The 24,897-nt window shown below is 38.7% G+C and overlaps 1 protein-coding gene across 1 annotated transcript in view; it reads right to left on the bottom strand.

Annotated features, from left to right (window-relative positions):
* The window catches only part of TESK1 (testis associated actin remodelling kinase 1), a 1,265,203-nt gene that overhangs the window by 1,074,450 nt on the left and 165,856 nt on the right, over positions 1-24,897 (bottom strand). The window lies entirely within an intron of this gene.

Below are 24,897 nucleotides of genomic sequence, written 5' to 3'. Positions count from 1 at the left end.
ACATTCCCTCCCTACAACAATATCCCCCAAAAAATACTGAGCAGAAGACTCATTCCTGCCTGGCTGTCCATCACAGAAAGTACAGCTGTGTAAAATCTTACCATTAATGATAAACGTTCTTCTCTTCACTGTTGCAGGATTCATTATAAAAGTGATCCCCTGCCAAGGCCGGCCCAACATCTGACCAGTAGACCAAAGCCTTTAGGTTGCTTTAAGGTACGCCATACATCCCATGTATGGTCCTTGCGAAGCATAGGGCATAAAGGTGACATCCAGACGTACCATTCTCAGAACGGAGAGCCCCAGTAGGAATGCCAGTCCAAGGAATACAGAGGTAATCAGTACATTCAGAAGAGAAATGGACCAAGGGGGTGTAGGGAGGGAGTGAATACTGCAACAGTGAAGAGAAGGACATCTACCGTTATGGTAAGATTTTTCACAACTCTACGATGTCCTTCCATTTCACTGTTGCAGTATTCATTGCAATATGGAGAGTGACAAAGCTAAGAAAGAAGAGAAGGGGGAGGAAAGATCAGCAGAGCTCTCTAGGAAGCCAGGAAAACAATAGCTGGCAAGCTAAATAGCAGCAAGGCATCATTTGTCCAAGGCAGGTCAGCTTGGACTCCGGTTTCAGTGGGGGGAGGTGGAGAACAGGTAGGAGGCCTGAGGTGTCCAGGAGAAGAACAGAAAAGGCATAGTTGCCAGTCAGTTTAGGGCCAGGTAAGGTACTTAAGGAACCCGGTGACCTGCAAAGGAGATCGCACAAGGGGTCGAGAAGGAATTTTCTGTATTTACCACTGGGTTTTTCAGGATTTTGCCTTCTCCTCCGGGTAAGACAGACAGGTTAGGCTGGATTATCGCAGTCATGTAAGCGGAAGACAGGAAAAGTAAGGGAGGCCAAAGTAAGTGGGGGGGGGCACAGGACTCTTTAGCTGAACCTTCCACAGGCCAGGGAGCCCCAAGGGATTGTTGCCAGAGGCCTTACCAGCCTGGCAATGGCTCCTTGGCAGATTGCAGGGCGGCCCAGAGGAATTGTGAAAATGAAAAAGTTGTTATGATGTGGGTATGTTGAATCAGAAGGGCCAGATATCGACAGTAGTCTGTTGTCCTGTATGTTAGGGGAATGCTATGAAAGAAATAAAATGGCCTCCCTAACATTCCTGCCTTGCGCACATCTCATAATAATTGGCTTCTATTAGAGAATGGTCATTGGCAGTAAATGGCAATAAACACATGGCTGTGGCCATTTAATCCATCTGAGGTATCTGTGTGTTTTTATTGAATATGCAGCTTGTGGTAATCCCGACTTGTAAAGCATGCAACCTTGATACATATATTGACAACAGTGCCATGGAATGACAATGTTATGAGATGGTTTTGAATATGGCTCAATGGTTGATATGGATCGTTAAAGGAATTATGAACATTATGTTGAATGTTTTATGTAAACAACATGTAAAGATCATTCTGTTGGGATCAATGGCAAGGTAAGGTATTGAATCACCAAACTTTATTAAAGGCAGGCAGAGCTGTACCAATCTCGGACAAATGGCCCTAGCAAAAAAAAGCTCTAGAAATTCCATCCAACTTGTAGTGCTTGGTAAAGGTATGCACAAAAGTCCCGACAGCTGCCTCAAGAATAGAGTAAGTATCCAAACCCACAAAAAAAAGCACCAGAAGAAGCCACAGCTCTAGCAGAATGAGCCTTAACAGAAGAAGAAAGGCTTTTACCATGAAAGGAATAAAAAAATAAATGGTTTAAGAAATCCAAGAAGAAATAGTTTGCGTGGACATAGCCAATCCTAAGGACCTAGGATGAAAGGAAACAAAAAGCTGATCAGATTTACAAAAACTCTTAGTTTTATCCAAATAAAATCCCAGTTGTTTCTGCACATCTAACATGTGCAGCACCTTCTCACTGGCAGATTGTGGAGAAGGGGAAAAAGTGGGCAAATGAACAGACTGATTAAGGGACAACTCATTCACCACCTTAGGTATAAAAGAAGGATTAGCACAAAGGGACACCCTGTCCTTATGGAACACAAAAAAAGAGGACAACCCATAAGGGCTTGATGCTCAGACACCTTTCTGTCAGAAGTAAGGGCTAACAAAAGTACAGTCTTCTAAGATCAATGTTGCAAGGAAGCTGAGGCTGCAAGCTCAAAAGGAGCCGGTGTCAATTTTTCTAAAACAAAATTAAGATCCCAGGGAGGAGAAACAGGCTTCCTGGGATGCCTAATAATGAAGGAAACCTTTAAGGAATTGTTTAGCTTCAAATCTTGAAGCTAAAGGAGGTAATAAAAGAAGAAACAGCTGATAAGTGGGCCTTAATAGAATAAGCCAACCCAACACTGAGCAATTCATACAGGTAAGACAGAACCAAGGAACATCCATAGAAAGTGGATCCAGGTTATGAGACAGACACCAAACAGAAAACCTTCTTCCATTTGGATAAGTAGGATTTCTTAGTGGTGGGTTTCCTGGCCTCCTGTAGGACCCTCATCACGTCCTCAGAAAAAAATGATAGGATTTTGATTCCACATAGACACCTAACAATGTCAGTTTAAGAGTGGACAGGTGGGGATGGATGTCTTGTCTGAGTAGGTCCACTCTGTGAGGTAACTTGTGATGATTGTCCTTGGCTAAATGCAAAAGAGGAAACCAATGTTGTCACGGTTAAAAGGGAGCCACCAATAGGATTTTGGGAGCATCCTCTTATATTTTGAACAGGATTTCTGAATGAGGGGAAGCGGAGGGAAAGCTTAAAGAAACATCCCCTTCCAAGAAAATGACAGGGTATTCACCTTCCAAACCACAGGACCTGTGACTCTGGCACAAAATAGAGGAAGTTGTCTGTTCAGATGGGAGGCAAAAAGATCCATTTGAGGAGTATCCCACTGGTGGAAAAAAAAATTGAGGGGATAAGAATTCTGAAGCCAAACTGCCTGAAGTTTTCTCATGTGGAGTTTGGCAATAGGGAGCACAGAAATAGTGGAAGGCATGAACCCCAGAGCTCTCAAAAATTCCCTTGCTGTTACTGAGGTCAAGGGAAAAATGGACTGAACAAAAGAAATGAGAGTTAGCGCCTTGGGAGGAGGCAGGGATGCCAGCATAAAAACAGTCTGGATTTTGTACCCCAGAAAGACATTATCCTGAGAGGGAGTCAGAAATTATATTTTGAAACTTATAGTGAACTTCAGGCTCTGCAGAAGGGAGACTGCAAAATGAAGATCTTGCAACAAGGTCTCTGAAGAGGATGTCTGAAACAGGAGGTTGTCCAAGTAGGGAAGGAGGTGGATCCCCCTTAGCCTGCAAAAAGCAATCACGGGAGTGTGGCATTTGGTGAATACCCTTGGGGCAGTAGAAAGGCCAAAGGACAAAGCAGAGAACTGAAAATGCCAGGAAGCAACAGAGAAATGTAAAAATTTCCAGAAAGGGGGATGAATTGGGATATGGAGATAAGCATCCTTGAGATCCGGAGACCATGTAAGCCTGAGGAAGCAAGAGGGAACAAAGTCTGAAATGACAACATTCTAATTAGGGAACCTTCAGAAATATAATTAGATGAGACAGGTCTAAAATTGGTCTCCAAGTACCTTCTTTCCTGGGTACTAGGAACATTCTGGAGTAAGGCCCCTTCCCAGTTGGGAAACTGAAACTTCTTGAATAGTAAACTCAGTCAAGAAATCCCAAAGCACCCCTGGAAAGAAGGGCAGCTGCTCCTGAAGGGGCTGAGGAATTCCCATAAAAGGGGAAGCAAGTTCCAAATCATGAAATACCCTTGGCGGATAATGGACAAAACCCAGAAGGTCCTGAGTAATCTTTAACTAAACAGGGAGAGATAAAGGCAAAGACAAAGAGGAATGTGGCTGGGAATAGTAGGATAGTCAGACAGCACCAGGTTTATCAAGGAAATGAGACTTCTGGAGCACAGAAGTCTGAGTAGTTTCAGCACGAGGAGACCGCTTCCACCTTTCTTGCCCTTGGGAGGAGGGAGAGACTGCCTACGAACAAAGGCTGGCTTACTGGGCTAATTTCTGTCAAACTTAAGGACAGGAGAAAAAAAAAGGTTTATGTTTCTGTAAAGCCTTGCCCTTATCCTGAAGAGAATGTTTCTGTAAAGCCTTGCCTTTATCCTGAAGAGAATGTTTCTGTAAAGCCTTGCCCTTATCCTGAAGAGAATGTTTCTGTAAAGCCTTGCCCTTATCCTGAAGAGGCTTAAAGTGCAGCAGCTTCATCAAACAAGTGTTTCTTATGCAGAGGAGCATCCATCAACTTAGCCTTAACATTATCAGGCAAAGGTTGAAGCCAAAGCCAAGAATACCTACTCATCACTGACCCAAAAGCAGCAGCCCTAGACGAAGCATCTGCTGCATCATACCTACACTTGACAGAATGTGAGCCACCTGGGAGGAAGTCCCTCACAGGGAAAGGGCAGAAGTTTTCCCTTCAGAGTCAGGAAGATCAGAAATCACCTGACAGGCCTGGGAAAAAAGAGCTAACATAACTGGATATAGGGGTTTGATAACTGACCGTCCTAAAAGCTAAAGTAGCAGAGGTATAAATCTTTTGACTCAAACTTACCATGGTTCTGCTATCTTTATCAGAAAGCAGTAACTTAGAAGAAGGTAGCAATTCAGATGGCTTGTCAGAAGCTACAGACACCACAGAGGGTCAGCAGAAGGCACTTGTAAAGAAATTTACAGTTTTCAGGTACCCTATAAAACCAGTCGAGTTTCTTGGGGGCAGAGGGCTCGGAGTCAGTAGCCTTAGAAGCATTAGAAAAGGCATCCAACAAGGCAGTCAAAACAGGTGGGACAGCTTAAGTTCTGGGAGAATCCATCTGCAAAAGCTCAAAATATTTTTCTGTACTTCAGAAACATGAGCACAATCCCTTTTAAAAAACTCAATCACTCTAGAGATTGTCTCCCCAAAAGAAATTTCCTCAAAAGAAGTATCAGGACTAGTAGATTCCTCTTCCGCAGACCCATAATCTAAAGAATAAGGAATCTGACAGGGGTAAGCAAGGGATTTCTCATCCAAATCCACCTCCTCAAAGGAATCCTTTCTCTTTTTTAAAGTGGAGCAGAGGACCAAGGGGGAACTGGAACAAACTCCATGAGGAGGTTTTAAAGCCATCAAAGCATTAAACAACCTCTGTGTGAAATTTTTCCACTCTCTCTTTGGGTCCTTAGGAGCTGGGAGTAATATGCTTAGTTTTCTTCTTCTTCTTTAATGGATGTCCACCATATCAACTGTAGGAGGCTTTGACCCTGGACGGCATTCAATAACTGTAGTAGGAACTTCCTCTCTGACCACAATTTGAGGAACACTCCTAGGCCCCTTGGAAATAATTAGCCGCAGTTCCCCCGGGGCATTTAATGCGGACATCTGCAAAGCCTCCAAGGACATGCGTAAGGTGGGATCCCCACCAGCATCCAAACCACAGTTGAAGAGTCCAACGATGGAGCCAGGTGAATCTCCAGGCTTTCACTTGCCTCAAGAGAGATGTGGAGCGGAAGCTGTACAGCAGAAGAATCTGACATAGATTGCTTGGCTTTCTTTACAGATGGCTATCGCTCAGAGCAGGAACTTCCCTCCATAATGTTTTTAGCTATAAGCTTAAGAGATTGATTCTTTAAGATACAAAGGCAAAGTAGAAAGCCTACTACGAAGGGTCTTGGGAACAATGGTCTAACAGATCGAACAGGAGGTATGGTCGTGGGAAGCACAGAAGAAAAACAAGCACTGCTGGTGACTGTCTTTATAGGGAATCGGTCTCCCACACTGGCAATTACCTTTCTTGGAAGACATGAAACCCCACAAGCAATAAAAAAAATCAAAAGAAAGATAAGATACAATAAACCCCAATATGGCACCTATCTGCAACAGCTTGGTGAACCAGCAGTGCAACAGGCATTCAGACCAACAAACAATAGATGGCGTTTGGACTGGCGGCAAAGAAGTTCTGAAGATGGTATATCCAGACATCACCTTTATGCCCTATGCTACGTGAGGAGCATATGTGTGAAATATGGCGTACCTTAAAGCAATCTAAAGGCTTATGTATACTGGCCGGATGTCAGGCCACCTTATGCAAGGGATCCCTATTATAATGAATACTGCAACACTGAAATGAAAGGACATCTATGGTTTGTAACTGCCTCCACTTACCATACACAGTCCCTTGATCTGTGAAGCTGGTTGGGGGTTGGCATAATGTTTAAGGTGTTCACCTGAGAGACACAAAGTACAGGGTTTAAATCTCACTCTTAAAAGAAAATGACTAGGCTTAAAATGGTCCACACCACCAGCTAGTGTAGTGCATAACTATAAACATATTGGGGGAGGGGGTGGTTGGCATAACAGTTAGGATCTTTACCTCATAAATACAAGGTAGAAGGTTTGGTTTTGACTTTGGGTTAGTGGCAATGCTTAAAATGGCATTTCAGGGCAGTTAGCCTAGTACTCACATATGAACTTACAGTATAGGTGAAAAACGGCACACCAGAAAAATAATCTGCATTCCACTGTGCTGGAGCTATTTTTTACTGTAAAAATCAGTGCATAAATAACAGAGTTTGCAATGTGCTATTCAAGAGTCACACTGTTGTACCAGTAGTACAATGGCACAACACAAACGGATATAAGTAACACGTAATGTTTGCACAGAATTATTAATCTTGTAGCAATACCTCTTTCTAGAACGGAGAAAGTACAGTTGTGTAAGTTGAACTTACCATAAAAGTGGATGTTTGAATGAACACTGCTGCACTAGCCTTAGCTATATGGGTTACATCTCTGCCAAGGATACAAAGGCCAGAAAGCTTCCAAAGCTTTAGGCCACATTCCACATGACCAAACTGTCAAGCAGCTCATGCGGAGCTCACCAAATGACAAGTTTGGGAGTGAAGCCCTTCACAGCTTTCCTGCCAGCATAAAGAGGGAGGCTAAACCCCAGGACTATACTATGAACAACAAAACATAAATATCCATACTCTGGCATAAAAAACACTCCAAAAAAACAAGGGAGTACAGGGAGGGAGCAGCTAGTACAGCGGTGATCATTCAAAGATCTACTGTTATGGTAAGTTCAGCTTACACAGCTGTATTATGCTCATTGTAATGATGACTGCTACAGTATTCTTAGCTATATTGGTAGATTACCATAGCTAACTACATTTAGGAGCTAGAAGAATGGTCCTAGCAAAGCTTGATCTGGACCTAGTGAAGGAATCAAGCTTACAGTGCTTTGTAAAAGTATGCAGTGAGGACAAAGCAGCAGCTTTTAGAATATTTTTAGAATTCAACCCCCCACAAAAAGCCATAGATATAGCCAAAGTCTTGATAGAGAGGGCCGTGATCCTGCCTGGAACAGATTTGTTATGGTGAGTATAACAAAAGGCAATAGCCTTAGACAACCATTTGGAACTAGCCCATTTTGACACAGGTTGTCCCTTCTTACCTTCTTAAGAAGTAAACAATCGATCTGAAGATCTGAGAGATATAGTTCTGTCAAGACAGTACCCAACTTGTATCTGAACATCCAAGATAGGGAGTATCTTTTTTCCCTCATTTTAAGACTCAGTAAAGAAAACAAGGAGACGGGTAGTTTGGCTTAAAGTAAACATGGATACCACATTAGGGATAAAAGGATTAGTTCTCAAAGAAACAGTATCCCTATGGAAAATGAGGTAGGTCTGACTCACCATAAGAGCTTGCAAGTCAGATACCTTTCTTCCAGAGGTCAGAGTAATCAGTAAAACTGTTTTGCATATTAAGAACCTCAAGCTAAGTCCAAAGTATCTATGGTGACTGACTGCTTTGCAGCAGGGGGGGGGGGGCTAGATTTAAGATATCTATCATCTCTAACAAAATATGCCTCTTCTGACAAACCCCAACACTGGGATCTGAAAATATAAAAGGTGTTGATACCAGGACCAAACAGAATTCACATACCACTATACCTTTTTTATGTTGGATCTTGGCAGGGAAATCACGAGAATCATAGATGCAATGAGGCCCAAAATCCTGACGTATTTCTCGCAGTGACTAAAGTCTGAGAGGAAAACCTTTGAAACAAATCTAAATAAGGATCTACTTTTCCTATAGAAAAGCTCTTTTTAACTGAGGTGACCGACATCTCAGGAAAACAATCCTGTGTGAGGGAGTCAAGAAAGACTTTTGTTTGTTCTCTTGGAATCTCAGCTTGTGTAAGGGATGTCTCACCCAAAAGAGAGATTCAAGACACTTTGAAAAAAAGACTTTACAAAAATAAGCAAGTCATCTAAATATGGAAAAATGTGGATATTCTGTAGCCTGCAATAAGCTATAACAGGAACAAGACACTCTGTGAACATTCTTGGTGCAGTGAATAGTCTAAAGTTTAAGGCAGAGAACTGATAATGTGATCCAGACATAAAAAACCTTAAGAAACGTCTGAAGTCTGGATGAATAGGGATGTAATGATATGCATCTTATAAGTCTAGTGTTGCCAGGAAACTTGAAAGAGGAAGATGAGGTAATGAGTTGTGAAATTACATCATTCTGAATTAGGGCATTATCCCAAACAGGTATAGGAAAGAAAGATCCAGAACCAGTCTCCAAGCATTTTCTTTCTGGGGCAAAAGGAACACCCTTAAATTAAAACCCCTCCTCACTTGAGAAGGAGGAACTACTTTCCAACACTATGCCAGCCCAACCAAAGAAAAGTAAACACAAATTCTCTACAGAAAATATGTTATCAATTAGTTAATACTACTTTTAAACGGACAGAAAAAAACAAGTGCTCCATTTAAAAGTATGTTACAGTCTCGAGACAGTCCTTTAAAAACATTACAGTCCTAACTTTAAAATAACTTTCCTAAAGAGGAAAGTAATAAACCCCCCAACGGAACTTCTCTGCCTAGCAAATGAAAGTACGAGCCAACTGTCGATCGTCAAAAGCCTCGGAGGAAGAGCACTCTTTGGTGGCATTAAAGCACTGAAGGGCTTTGTGCCCAAGCTTGTCCTTTAGTAAGCTCACCTCAAGCTGCTTGACAGTTTGGGCATGTAGAAAGTCTCCTGCAGCTTTGGAAGCTGATCGGCCATTATATGCTTGGCAGGATATAACCCATATAGCTAAGGCTACTGAAGCAGTGACCAATATGATGAACATCTGAAAAAAATGCTTTCAAAGGGTTATGTTCTATAAACTCTGGCCAAAAACAGCATACAGAAAAAGACATTAAAAATAAAATACTATGCAAGAAACCAGAACTTAGATGTATTTGAAAAGATGCAATAAAACGGTTCCCTTTTGTCAAGTACAAAAACAGAAAATTCAGAATATTGTTAAGTAATACAAAGCAAGATAAACTTTTCTGCTCCTATATTTTACTTTGTATTGTGCTACTGTCCAACCTTCTTTACTTGGGGAAATTTAAGTCTTTTTTTACTCACTATATATATTATTTTTCTTTGTCTGATATATATACATTTTTTTCTGTCTGCAGCTAGACTGTTACTGTGGGGTCTGAAGTGTAGTATAAACACAATATCATTAACAAAGAACTATGTATTGTGCTTAGAACTGTTAAAATGTGTACAAATAAATACATTTTCTCTCTCTCTCCAAGTTCTGCCCCAGATCCTGTACTTCACTCCCACATGCAGAAGGTATAGACAACAGTGCTACTAAGCAAAACATATGGACATAGTAATTCAAATCTGTGCAGCGGACAAATTCTTAAAATAAGTCGCAACTTCCATCAGCTTCCTCAGGAAGTTCCTTAGTACACTCCCTGTACACTAGATGCAAGTTTGATAACCACTCACTTACAAGTGCACTTGTTTTGGTCAAAGGATACAGTTTGTCTCAATATCTAACAGTCTTCAGTACTGTGCATATATCAGTATAGAACTATGGCACACTGAAGAAATGTTTCTCTTGAAGGACAATTGGCAAAATAAACAGAAAAGGGAACAGACTTGCACATGGATTTTAAAAAATAAATTTACTTCATTAAAATAATTCAGCTCACAAGTGAGAAAAAGTTAACATTAACTGTATAAGTTTTTTCACATGCACACAGTTTTACACAAATTCTCTAAACAGGGTAGATTTGGCCGGCTTCCTTAGCTTATGCCGTCATTTTAATTTCTCCAAATGTTTTGGGTTTCTAATACCATGACGGGAATGGACCCCATTCCTAAGTCAAAGTATAATTGAAGTTCATGAATTTAATAATGTTTCAAACTTTGATGTTAGCACCAGAAGTGCTCTTCGCAGAACCCACAACCTGCCCATAACGGACTCCTTCTGCAATTCATGCGGAGTTTCATGTATCAATAGCATATCTTGATAAGACTAAATTTTTTATGGGACCCATTGTTCCTTCTACTATTGGAACTGTCTATCCTTTTTCCACATCGCCCTCATTTCTGCCTGCAAATCCTGGTGTTTTATGATTCTCTCTCTCTCTGTATGTAGGACACTATAGTCACTGGGTGTAGCAATTTCAATGATCAATGCTACATTTGTCTTCTTTTCATGGACTACTAAATCTGTTTTTCTCATATCTATTTTTTGAGCTACTGGTAATGGGTGATCCCATGTGATATAAACTTTATTCTCTATAATGTTTTGTGGCTCATGTTTCTCAGCTACTTCAGTACTGTAATGTTTTTGCACAATCCCCAATGCAACATTCTTGTCACATTATGTCTTTCAGTATACAGGCCATCTGCCATTAGTGTATCGCAATCGGAAAAATGTGTGATTGTTTCCAGTTCTGTTTTACAAAACCTACATTTGTCTGTTTCTCCTACATGCTCAATAGACTTTGTAAACCAGCGTGTACGCTGTCCACTATCCTGGGCTAACACTAGTAACCTTTTATTTTTTGGGTTAAATTTACCTTTCCTTAACCATTCCTGTATCCGATCCTGATCGACATGAGGTTGTTCTAGGAGTTTTATGTACATGCAACTATATTTATGCCTTTTCCACATTTCTTGAATGCTAACACAAATACAGATATAAGTTGTAACTTAGACAAGGATGAAGTACATTTACTAAATGAGGTTTGTAAAAAGGCCGATAGAGTATTGAAACCGGACAAAGGTGGGGAGTTAGTGATAGGAACACTACAGATTATACCAACAAAATGGAGAAGTTATTTAGCTGTGACACCTGCCAAGAAGTCCCTTAACAAAGTGAATGTTTAATATGCAAAAATTGATAGTTTGCTTTATGGGTTTCTGATAGATGGGTTGATTGATGGGGATTTATATGTTATTAAATACCCAACACAAAATTCCTGGAATCTTTGGTAAACCAAAGATCTACAAGGATCTTATTGATCCACCACTAAGACCCATTGTTAATAATGCAAGCAATTCAAAAAAGTATCCAGTGGCCAAGTATATTGACCACTTACTGAAAAGTGTTTTGAATGATTGCACATTTGTAGTTAAGGACTCCTGGGACTCTGATGTGAGTTACCCCATCTTTATATTCAGACAATTTGATCTTTGTAAAAACAGATGTGAAAGATCTTTTTACACTCGTTCCCCATGAAACAAGCATCCAATGAGTTAATGAATTCTTGAATAAACACACCAAGTGGGACCATTCCATCATGTATAAAACTGTCACACTCTTAGCGATGGTTCTGTATAATAACTTTATTTTGAAGGTTCCCCTTACCACCAGAAGTTTGGCATGGCGATGGGTGCGGCTTGTGCCCCTGTCTATACCAATTTAATACTGGCTTACTGGGAAGAAAATTTTGTATTGCAATCTGGTTATAATAAACAATGGAGTCTTTATTGTAGATATCTAGATGACATCTGTATGTTTTGGATAGGAACCAGTGAAGAATTATGTGAATTTAAGAACCACCTTGAAAGTACAACTGATTCATTCCAATGAGAAGATTAACTTTTTGGATGTTGTTTTGGTTAAAGATAAAGCTAATAAAAAATCACGGCCACCTTTTCAAACACGATGTTATACTTTTCCAGTTACCCTCCTTATCATCAGAAAAAAGCAATAATAAAAGGTGAGATGGTAAGGGCAGCTAGGATGGTTTCAGATCTGGAAATATTTTTTGAAGTAGAAAAATTAAAAAAAAAAAAAACGCGTCTCTCTCCAGAGGATATCCTTATTTATTTATTGGCATTTGTTTACAGGGAAAGTCCACTTGGACAAAAAAAGCCCATTTTCAGTGGAGATCAGGGAAGAAAAGTTCCAGGTTAACAATAACAGTTGCATGAAGTTTCCATAAAAATTTCCAAAGATCATGAGAATTACAAAAATGAAATTGGTAGAAAATATACATTAAAAATTGCAGGAAATAGAGCTGATATAACATTATACTAACAGTAAAGTTAAACATGTTCATAATACAGACAATAATAGCATGACAGAAAACTAGGCAAAACAAAATGGAGCAAAAATTATATAGTTATGATCACCACGGAGTACATGTAAATCCAGGCATTATACAGAATAAAGCGCATTTATATATATATATATATATATATATATATACACATACATACAGAGAGAGAGAGAGGAATAAGAGGCATACTTTGCAATATACAAGGGAGAAGGAAGGATGAAACAAAAGGGAAATGATGAAGATGACAGATGGGGAGGGAAGAGTAGATAGGATGGAACATAAGAAAGAAAAAGACAGGAGAGAAGGAAAGTGGAGGGAGGGAAGCGGGAGAAAGTGGTTAAGGAGTAAGAGAAATGCAGCAGGAGGATTTAAGTAGTTAAAACTTTGTTCGGAATTATCAAGAAAACAAAATGTAGGGGAAGGAAGTAGATAATTCACCATCTGAATCTAAAACTTTCAGTAATGACAGAAGAAGGAACTGAACAGTTTCATGTCCAGTTGGACTGGAGATGATTGTGCAGTGCAGTTCTGACGTTAGAAGGGCTTTGTTGTATGCAGATAGAAGTAGGTAGATTATTCTATATTCTGGAAATGTTCCAAGAGTTTAAAAACTGGTCTGCAGGTGTCTTAGGTTTATAAACTTGAAGAAGATGATGATGTTCAAATCGCAGAGACCTAATAGGGTTGTAAAGGGTGAGTAGGGAGCTAAGGGCAAGGCAGTCTTGTGGTTTATTAATGAGTTTGTGTATAGTTGTGAGCTGAAGGAATAATAGATAGTGGGGGAATCCCAGCCATTGTAATTTTTTTAGGGCAATACGGTGATGAGTAGAATGGCGACTGTAGCAAATTTAGCCGTCTTGTTATCGCATATTTCTAAATTTGGTTTCAAGGAGGACTACAGGTTTATTAGTAAAGGTTTGCCATTGGTTAGTGAGGGTAACAGGTAAGATATAGTGCTAATACTTGTTTAGTTGGGAGGGAGAGGAACTTTTTATGTCTATAGAGTAGTCCAAGTTTTCTGGACTCCTTATGATTTAATAACCAGTGTTATGACTGAGAGGGCGAGGAAGAGAGATGAGGAGTTATATAAACCCCTTTTGGGAAGTGGAAAAAATGATCTGATGTGTATTAACGGTAAAGAACTTAGTAGGGCTTTTATTACTACTTTTAATGCCCATGGTGAACAAGTAAGAATATTTTGCAACAGAACTGGAACATCTTTAGAGTGGATGATGTATTATTTAAACTAATGGGGAATGAGCCAAAGGTTGTATAGAAAAGGGGCAGAGATTTAAAAGATATGTTAGAATCAAATTTCAAGAAATTAGCATATAACAGGGGTTCCGACAAAGGCACTTTTAAATGCAGAGCATGTATACAATGTAAGCATATTCTAGAAGGAGACAGAATTTTTTTCTAAATAGCGAAGAATGGGTTAATAAGAATGCTTACTACAATTGTACCTCTAAGAGAGTGGTTTATGCTGCCACGTTTCAGCTATGTACATGTTTCTATATAGGAAAGACCGAAATGAATCTAAAGAATGGACTTATGAACATGTGTATGACAGATAAACAAATTGGCTGAAGTGCATTAGGGAGGCATATCTGTGACAACTCTGGCCATTTTTTTTTTTATTTTGGGTGCTAGATTCAATACATTTGGATCTGAGAAGTGGACCACGAAAGCTAAAACTGGGTGCAATTGAACTCAAATGGCAGCTTTCAACTGCTGCAGATAAACCCCCTGGTCTCAATGAAACTATCTCTATAGACAGTATTTAAAGGTTAAAACAACTGGAACTACAGATGTATAACATCGCATTTTTATTCTATACTGAAGGAGTTTTATGTAGTGTTTGGAAGGTTTGGAGACAAAGCCAGAGAGGCAAGATTACGTTGGTTTGGACATGTGCTGAGGAGGGATGCAGAGTATATTGGGAAAAAAGATGCCAAGAATGAAGCTGCCAGGTAACAGGTCAAGAGGAAGACCTAAGATAAGATTTATGGATGTGGTGAGAGGAGGACATGCAGGTAGTTGGTGTGACACAGCAAGATGCAGAGGACAGGAAGAAATGGAAACAGATGATCCACTGTGGCGACCACTAACGGCAGCAGGCGAAAGAAGAATAAGAGTTTTGCCTTTAAGGAAACAAATGATTAACGGAAGCGCTTAATTTATTTTTTTACAGTGTTCTAAATATTTTTGTGATATTCATTTTATTCTTGGCTACTCGTGTCTGAGTACTGTCTTCAGACTGTGGAAATATTAGATCGTGGGACTGGAATTCTGGTCTGGTCCTGAGGCGTTTTTTGGTTATCCCTTTTGTTAGTTACCTCTGGCAAAGAAAATAAGGGATTCACAAATTTAAGGCTATAAACTGTAAAGTTTACCAAGAAAATTCAGCTTTAACTGTAAATATTTTGTACTTCTAAAAATCCTGAAATGGATATTTCAGTGTAGTGGAACATTTTGAGACAATTTCAACTCTTTTCAGAATATAAAATGAATGACTATAAAGGCAGTAAACTAAACACCCACACATTTACTGGTCCATGAGGGCATTACAAGACCCAGGCTGTATTAAATAAAATCTATTATGGCAGCAATGGATATGTAAGAAGAGACCAAATAAAAGATAATACAAAAGCTGAGAAATGGGAAACTTTTAATTATGTGAAAATGGTTTTATTCTCCAAAGTGTTACATACAAGTCAGGTGCATTTTTAATAACCAGAGGATCAGTTGTGAATGACAACAAATGTAGGTATGGGATCTTTTGTGGGTGGGAAACAGGGCAAGCGTTAAGTTGGATAACTATTTTCCCTATAGATCAGGATGGTTTCCGATTACCTTATTTGAAGGTTTACTTTAGATCTAAGTAGTTAATGCTCATATACACAACACAAGTAGAAAGTTATGAATCAAAGTGGAAAGGGATGAGGATGATGAAAAGGAGTGGTTTGGGGGTGCGGGGTGGGGGGTGGGGTAGCAGAAATAAGGAGACAGCAATTTTAAGCTCCAAGCCAAGATGGAAATGGGGACTGGAGATGCCACCAATAGTGAAAACAGGCAAGAGGGGGCAGGAATTTACTGAAGAAAATTAGCAAAAGGTCCAAAGTATTGATAGCAATTAACTAGAGAATAAGAATAAAAAACAACACAACAGGAACTGAAGACAGTTCTGTAGATAAATTGTAGAAAATCCAAGCAAACAACAGAAGGGTCAACACGGCACAGAACATAAAATAATTTATTACGAACAGGATAAGCGCTTTCTAAAATAACTTTCCTTCCATCAGAAACAAAACTTAAAAATAAAAATAGTATTAAATAGATGAAAGCAAAATATGTACGTGAAATACATGGATGCAAAAAATATAAATATAATGACCACAAATGTATAATAAATGCAAATTATAGTCTGCAAGCCTTCAAAATGAGTTTCTGGAGAATAAAAGCATTTAAACCAGGTGAATATGTGCTCGCAGATCTGCTATCCATTTTGCTTTCATCTATTTAATACTATTTTTCTTATTTTTAAGTTTTGTTTATGTAGTTATTTATTGCAATTGTTCTTCAGAAGTGACCTACGATGCCTTCGCAGTTTTTATTGGTTGATGACTTTTTGAATTGTATATTTAAGTCCATGTTTTTAGTATAATTGTGGATCTGATGACGGAGTTATTTCTGAAAGTGTTTATCGTGTGTAAAGAACTATTTTATGCTCTGTGCCGTGGTGACCCTTCTGTAATTAACTAGAGAAGGAAAGGTAGTAGTATTGGCTCTCAATTGTAGAGTCAATGAGAGACTCTCTCTTCCTGGAGCTGTCGAAGCCAAACTTGACCAATAGCAGGCACAACTGAGCACTAGCATGGTCTCTTTCTTTCCAGGCCAGAAAAAATAAATGCCATGCAGTGCTGATGAATTTGCGAAACCATAGTGATGATCTGGTAAATAACGCATTAACTCTGTGTGTGTGGGGAGGGGGCACGCACATGCACGTACAATTATAACCTTCACATCTTGTATAATGTCATGAGTAGGAAGGATACAGAACTGTGGGGGGGGGGGGGCAAAACAGGCATGTGTATCTTTTTACAATGTAGTAAGGACACTTTTTTATAACACGTCGATGTAGGTATGAATCTGACAACATCACATTTTATAGGTTACATTTGGCAAAAGGTAATTTACTTATTTATACCCTCACCCGAAGGGGTGCAAATTTTTTCCTTTTTTTCCCCTCAAACACCTTTATTGAATTATCACTTGTGACATAAGCAAATTTACATTCATATAAAAGTAATCAAACTATATTACCATAACAAACATTATACTTCACATATATTGCTATATATCATATAAACTAAGCAATATTACATAAAATATTCAATTCCTGCCTGATTTTTTTAAACAAGAAACACCTTTAGCAAACCATCACTTATTACATTGGCAGTCATACATTTACATAAAAGGAAACAAAAGACACAGACACAATCCTAGTTGCAAGCATTTTACATCACAAACCACACACCCACTTAAACATTATGCATCACTTACAATCTACCCAATCTTTCTCACTCAAACATTACACACAGCTCATTTAAGTCCTACCGCCTTTTAAACCTCATTCATCCCTTGTATGCACTGTTCCAACAATTCACATTTTTTTCTATGTAATTTGCTCCTACCCTTTCTAAAGATCTCAATTCCAGTTGTTTTATCTGTTACTATATTCACTACTTCCAGTATAGCTGGTTTAAATTTTTATTTCCATTTTTTAGTAATTGCTTTTTTGGCAGCCACCATTATTAGACACAGCAAGGCCTTACCATGTCTAAGCAATTCTGATTCTGTATCCTAGCTCAAAACATCATCTCCCCTCGTCAGACCAATCTGCCCATGCAGCATCTCCGAAAGTACATCCCACAGGAGATCCTTAAAGTCCGCCAACTCCCAGAGAATATGTTCCCGATTACCTCTTTCTTCCCCTTCACACCTCCAACATTTGCTGTCTGCCTGAGGAAAAGTTCTCTGCAGTCCACTTGGGGTATAAAAATATCTATGTAAACATTTCCAGGCAAAAATCCTAAATCTTCTAGATTTTGTTGCATATTTGGGAGACATGCACATATCCTCCCATTGTTTCTTTGTGAATTGCTTTTCCAATCTCTCTTTCCAATCCTTTCTAACCTCCTCTGAGAGTCCTATAGTTATCATGCAATATTTTATATGCTGTACTAATTATTCCTTTAATGGCAGCTTCTACTCTAGATTTTATTAAAAACTCTACCACTGCTGGTCTTTCATTTTAGGACCCCCTGTTTCTTTCTCTTTGCCTATATTCTGACATCAATCCCTGATAGGGAAGGCAATCTCTAGCCTACACTCCAAATAAATTCTTGACATCTTCCCATTCTATCATCCTTCCCTTGCTAGTTATTTGCTCCCAATACCTTGGTTCCTTTGCCAGTTTTCTCCAATAAATTCCAGCCCCCTCTTGCCTACAGTCTGCGTCCCTAATTGCAGTCATCCCTACTCGCAGACTCCTTCAGTGCTGGTTTAGTTTTAAGAATACTTTCTGCTACCTTGTTGATATAATATTCTGCATGATTACAGCTGTTCTCCTTAAAGGCCTGCATCCAAAATCCCAGTCTCTCCTCGTTTCTTGAGCTTCCCCTGTTTCATCATCATCCCTTTCCACTTTGACTTGAGTTTTCTGCTCGTGCTATTGACAGGGGGTCTTAACTATGCAGCTCTGAAATGCCCCTTCAGACTTTGTAATCCCACTCCGTACTGGTCTACTGGAAGAATCAGTTTATCCCACTTGACCTTTGCCATCTTCCCCTCCCAGATAAAGTTCTTCAGCTCTTTATTAATTGCTATCCACAACTTCTCCTCTGGTTGATAAAAATATGTCTGACCTGTGTATAAGACTAAAGGGACTAAAACATTTTACTGCTTGCATCTTACTATCCCTATAACAAAGCTTCCATTTTTTTTCAGTTTTTGTTTCAACTTTTGTCACTTCCCAAAAATCCTTAGCTGCCACACTAGATTCACTTTTAATCCATACTCCTAAATACTTCATTTTATCATGTCCCCATATATATATGGATACTCCTGAAACAGTTAATGTGCGGGTACATAATTTACTGCTATTGCCTTTGTTTTGGCTTCATTAATTTTGTATCCTAAAAAGATCTGAAACTGTCTTAAAATATTTCACAACACTGCAATGTCTTTCTGGTTTTGCCAGGTATAAAATACCATCTGCAAATAAAACAAGCTTTTCTTGCCTACCATACCAATTATATCCTTGAATTTTTGAGTCCCTTATTTTTTTGACAATGGTTTTAAATATAAGGCAATTAATAAAGGGGAAAGAGGACACCCCTGCCTTGTTCCTCTGTTCAAGCAGAAATTATCAGAGAAGACCCCACCCACTTTCATTTTCGCCTCCAATCCTGGAGCCACACACTCCAGGGATCTAAACCTTGTCATCACAACAAATAAAACATGCTGGAGGGATAGGTTCCTGACCCAGAGAGACTCCCCAGACTCTGGAATAGACTGCCCATACATCTCAAGCAGAGAGTCTCTTTGGCCCTCTTCAAAAGGAACCTTAATAATTGGATGGCAGAAAGGAAATTCACCCTGGGGATCACGTCAGTCGCCTGCTAGACAGGGGTCCAGGAAAGTAAATAGTGTGGGAAGAAATAGCCAGGGAATTGTTATGGCTAGGCTTGTATAAGCCCTAGGGCTGATAGCCTAGTACCAACCTATGAACCCATATCCTCCTAATCAACCTTATAATTTTTTTCAGGAAATGCAAATGCTTCCACTGCCCTGTTCATAAAATCCCAACTTCCTCTGTAAAATGCTTTCTCTGCATCAAGACCAGGGTTGCCAGACGTTCCTATTTGAGCGGGATTGTCCCGGGATCAGCAGCCCGATCCTGAGCCCTGCACTGCCAGTTAAAATCTCGGTGAAACAGTCTCTGCTTTGTTTTTTGTTTTTTTTTTGTTTTTTATTGGCCTGTATGCCGGTATACGAGCCAGTCAAAAAAATTGCAATGCAAAGCACAGCCATTTCTGTTTAATGCAGAACTATCTGATGCTCCTTTATTTGGTCTTCACTTTTTTTTGGTCCCTACCTGCCCCTTTACAAATCTGGCAACCCTGATCAAGACCCACCACCAACAATGATATTTTCTTACATTCTTCTTCCCTCTGGATCATCAATGTTTTGTTAATGTTATAAGAAAAAAACACTCACTGGAAGGTAACGCCACATGTAAAATAATTCATATTTATTCACAAGGATTTAGCACTTTTGTCCAAAAACTTCATCAGAATAAAAGATGCAGTAAAAAACACATTTAAATACACTGGTTAAATATTTAAGTCAATTAAGTAGTGACTTTCGGGCTTTTAAGTTGGGTAAAGTAGGTAAAAAATACATTTTTTGGCTGTATCTATTTGCTGAAATAAAACAAAACTTGCAGCAGTAAGATGTTTAGGAAACAATGTTTTTTGAACAATTACTTGCACAAGACTAGTGCACATTACTCGTTATGAAAAAGAATATACCAAGACGGTAAATGATCAGAATGTCTCAACTCACAACGAGTCAAAGTTTTTTGGAAGGTTATTTGCAGACAGAGGCGATGACAGGAGTGAACTGCAAAAAACAGCAGAACAGATTACTTCTAAAAGAGAAACTGCCCTTCCTCCTATAATATATGCAGGGCTGACTAGCAAGAATGTTTCAGATAAGAATGACAGCATAAATTACACAGTTTCTGTTTACATATGATAGCTGATGACAATAGCATCAGGAAAATATTACAGAATAACTGGAATATTCTTAAGGGGAATTTTGAACCAAGGCACAAAACAGGTGAACAACGAAGCTTTTTTGTTAAAAAAAAGCTAGGTCCATTAAGCAGTTTCTAAGGAAGATCATACATGTGATCATACATGTGTTAATGTTATTCACACTAACAAAAATCTAGGAATGTTCAAATGAGGGTTTTGCACTAGCTGCAGTTACATTTGGGAAGGTCCTTCCAGTATGCTGTCCCATACAGATAGTAGAAGGACACTTCGATTGTAACACAGGCATAGTGTATATTGCTATATGCGCCTGTTGTTACTCCTTTTGCATAGGAATGACAAAGAAGTTTAGTGCTAGAATAAAGGAACACATATGCTATAAAGAAAAGAGACACCAACAATGTACTATTGAAGCATTCCACTGTATGCAAGTCTTTTAAAAAGTTTTATTTTTCTGTACTACAGTTACTTCCAAAATATCTAAGGGGAGGTAACTACAAGAGCAAAATTCTTCAGAGAGAAACTTTCTGGCAAGTTAAGATGCAAGCAGACAAATATCCTGGTATTAATGAAAGCATCTGTATAAAAAGTGTTTTTAGAATAGCAAACTTGTTAATGCTGGCTGGTTTACATACAAAATTTGCATTAATTAAATGTGCTTTATAGACTGAATTGGAACCATTAGTTGATTGGTTAAATATTTAAGTGCTAATTTTTACCAGTGTATTTAAATGTGTTTTTACTGCATCTTTTATTCTGATGAAGTCTTTGGATTAAAGTGCTAAATCTCTGTGAATAAATGCAAATTAATTTTAGGTTCATAGGTTGGTACGAGGCTATCGGCCCTAGGGCCTATACAAGCCTAGCCATAACAATTCCCTGGATATTTCTTCCCACAATGCTTACTTCCCTGACTGACGTGATCCCCAAGTTGAATTTCCCATCTCCCATCCAATCAAGGTTCCTTTTGAAGAGGGCCAAGGAGGCGCTCTCTGCTTGACATGTATGGGCAGTCTATTCCTGAGTGTGGGGAGTCTTACTTGTGGTGTTTCTGCGGCCTTCCATTGAATGGGTTTTTTTTTTTTTTGCTTTTTGTATAAGTTTGTTTCTACATTCTGTGGAGTGTTCTTTTTTTGTCTTTTTTTTGTTCTGTTAATGTTGTCAAAATATTTGCCTCCCCTCCACAAAACCACATTGATCCATATCTATCAGTTCTGGCATAACTACTGCCATTCTTTTAGACATTGTAGACATGAACACTTTATAATTATGGTTTAGTATTGAACTGTGTCTATATGAAGCTGGATCTGATGGGTCTTAACCCTCTTTAGATTAATACAGTAACCACTGCTTCCTTCCAGGATGGTGGTACTTTCTTAAGATACTGTTAAACAAACCCTTCCAGATTTTTATCAGTTTTTTTCCTCCTAGCTTCCAAACTTTCACAAGAATACCATCTATTCCTGGGGACTTTCTTCTAGATTGGTTATACATCACAATTTTTATCTCATCTCCTCTTATCCTAACCGTTACTAATTGAGCCTCATCTGCCTCTAACCTTGGCATATTTAATACTTCCATAAACATTTCCATTTGTATCTTTTTCTTGATTTACATATTTCTCCGCTATATAGACACTCATAGAATTTCGGAAATATTTATAATACCTCTACAGGATCTCGTTACCTTCCTTGTTATAGGCCCCCTAAGTTTGGCAACAGCCCTTTCTACTTTTGTTGCCAGAGTCATTGTGCTAAAAGTTTTTTTGTGTTGTACTGCTATTATCAAAACAGTTGCTTAACAGCAATCTTGCTATGCTCATGCATATTATCGCAGCAATCTTTTATTTTCTGCCTAGCATTCTGCAGTTGATCCTTCTCTTGTTCTGTGAGACTCACCCTAGTCTGCAATACTTTTAACATGTGTCAGTCAGTCCCTCTAAATAATTATGTTTAATTCTTAATCACAGCTCCCTTTCTTTTATTTCCACCTTATTTTTAAATTCCAACTTAATTTTATCCCACTCCCTAGCTATATTTTCAGAAAAAATTCTATCACTAACAACTCCTGAATCTCCACAACCAATTCCTTAAATTCCTCTCTTTCAACAGATAGGTGGGAAGTGTCAATGCCTCATTTTTCATTACACTGTGCTTTTATTTTAGCTATCATTGGTGTATGACCTGAAATAGTTATTGGAAGTATCAAGACCTTCTATTAAATGCACATGTTCCTGTGAAGTGTAAATTCTGTCTCGCCTAACCCAGTTTCTATATCTTGGGGAATAATATATAAATTCACTCTGAACTCCTACTGAAATCAACTTCCAAGCCAAATATTTTCATAAATTTTTTTCAAGACTCTACTCTCCTTTGTTATATTTTCCCTGCTAGGACCCCCAGATACATCTTCACTCCTGCAAATCAAATTCCAGTCCCCTCTTATAAGTAATATTCCTTGCTGAAAACTGCTCAATTCTCCCACAATTTTCTTGAGCTCTAGTACAGCAGTTTTAGGTGAAATGTAAATACATGCCAGCGTAATCCTCCTCCCTTGCGAGTAGATCCTTAGCACTACAAATTACTATTGGAACTCCTCTTGCAATTAATATAAGTACTCCTATTTTCCTTTGTCCCAGGTATTCTGATGAATAAACATCCCGAAAACCTTTCTTTAATAAATGTACATGTTCAGTTCTAAGTGTGTCTCCTGTAACATAACTATTTGCCCTCTACATTTTTTAATATAGTTCACTACTCTTTCTTGTTTGTATTCATCTGTGTCTATTTACATTTAAAGTCATTAAAGAAAGCATCATTGTATTAAAAAGTTATTATTCCCACCTTTTATGTAAAACACCTTGTTTGTTAAATGTCAGTCCCAGCTTTTGTGTTACATGCATACACTGCTTGGCAGGTTGAGCTTTTATACAGCTTCTTGTCATATCCACTGAGCCTATGTCACATCTTATAAAACTTTTTGCTTTATTGAAAACACTCAAACAAAAATAAACACCCCAATACCCCCTAAAACCTATTATCTTAATACTAACATACAAAACTATGTACACCTTCAAGTATTGAAGTTGTACCCTCCTAATGAGAACAAAGGTCTCAAAATGACAGCCACACTCACAGACTTGAGTTAACCTAAAACAAAAGTTATCAATGCTAAGATGTATGGCGCTGCCTGTGCTTCTAAGTGCAGACTGGTTTTGTCTTACTGTTTTCAGAGAACATGAACTACCTTGGGAAAGTGCCTGAATGCTTTCAGAGAATATTTACCTTGAAAAATCCAGAATGACTTCAGAGAACATTCTCTCCTAGCCAATTTCTCTTTTCCTTTTTTCCCCGTTAGTCAATCGCTCTCCACCAGACTGTAGACAGTTTCTCTTCATCAGATTGTCTCCATGGAGACATGAGAACCAGGCAGCCAGTTTCTCTTGATCAGATTGCCTCCATGGAAACATGAAGACCAGCTGCAGAATTGTTACTGAGCATACATGCATTTGCTACAAAAATCCTCATAACATTCAATGTTCGTCTTCATTTACTTGCTCTCTCTTAAAACCTGTTACTAAATTAATTGATGGTCTTTAATCCAGTCATTCCTCTATGCAAGAATAAGAAAAAGACATTAATTTTTCTTTTATCGTGCTTTTTAACCAGGCTTTTTTTTACATTGCAGTGCCTACATTTCTTAAAACTGAACAAGAAAAAAGACAGAAGGAAGAAAGAAAAGAAAAATAAACAGCAGAAGCACGCTTACACTCCCCACTGCACTTAAAAATAACTGAAAAAAAGCTTTACTTAAGACAGCATGCAAGGAAAACCACATACCACAAAACTGGTACTATTTAAGAAAAAAATCTTTACTTATAGTAAACTTCCCCCTCTTCTTTCCCTCCTCAAAACACTTTTCTGAATATTAATAGCATGAAGTAGGACATATGCTTTACAGTCCCCCATAAGTCAACCAAATTCCAAAAAAGTCCAATATTACTAGATTTTCATGTTCCATCAGATTTTACAAATATAACTGTTGCTTTGTAATCCCATATTAAATTACTGGTTTTATTACAGTTCATCTCCAAAATCCTGTTTCATTTTCAACATACTATTGATTCTTCTAGTCAACTCTAGTGCTCCCTTCCTTCTCTCCAACATTTTCTGTTGAAAATTTTGAAAAGGCATCACAGGTACAGTCCCCTCTGTGATCTTTATAACCAGAGTTTTGTATTTCCTCCTTAGCATGTACTTTTGATGTCCCTCCAGGGAAGAATACCTTGAAGACAGCTAGGAACAGCAGTTTGAATCTCACACCTGCATCTCGACATTCCCTAAATAGTGGAATAAATTTGCTCCTCTTCTGTCTGATGTACAAATGAGTAATCATTCTCCACAAACACTCTGCTGTCTCCTACTTTTAGTACGTTGTCCTTCTACCACAGTTTTGTCAGAATCATCTCCTTCTGCTGGTAGGATTGCACATTTACTATTGAAGGTCTAGGCTGCTTTCTTACAGCCAGGTTTGGAGCGTGCACACAATGTGCCCTTTCAACTGACAAATCCTGCTGTGGAATACCAGTCCAGTTGTTTATTTGTGCTTTCATAAAATTAATACAGTTTGTTCCTTCCAGCTTCGCTGGTACAACTGAAAATCTCAGGTTT

This window comes from Protopterus annectens, chromosome 1.part1 (assembly GCF_019279795.1).
Source record: "Protopterus annectens isolate FY-2018-M chromosome 1.part1, PAN1.0, whole genome shotgun sequence".
Classification (NCBI taxonomy): Eukaryota; Metazoa; Chordata; order Ceratodontiformes; family Protopteridae; genus Protopterus; species Protopterus annectens.
The sequence above is the reverse complement of the archived record's forward strand: the minus strand, read 5'-3'. Positions and strand labels throughout refer to the sequence as shown.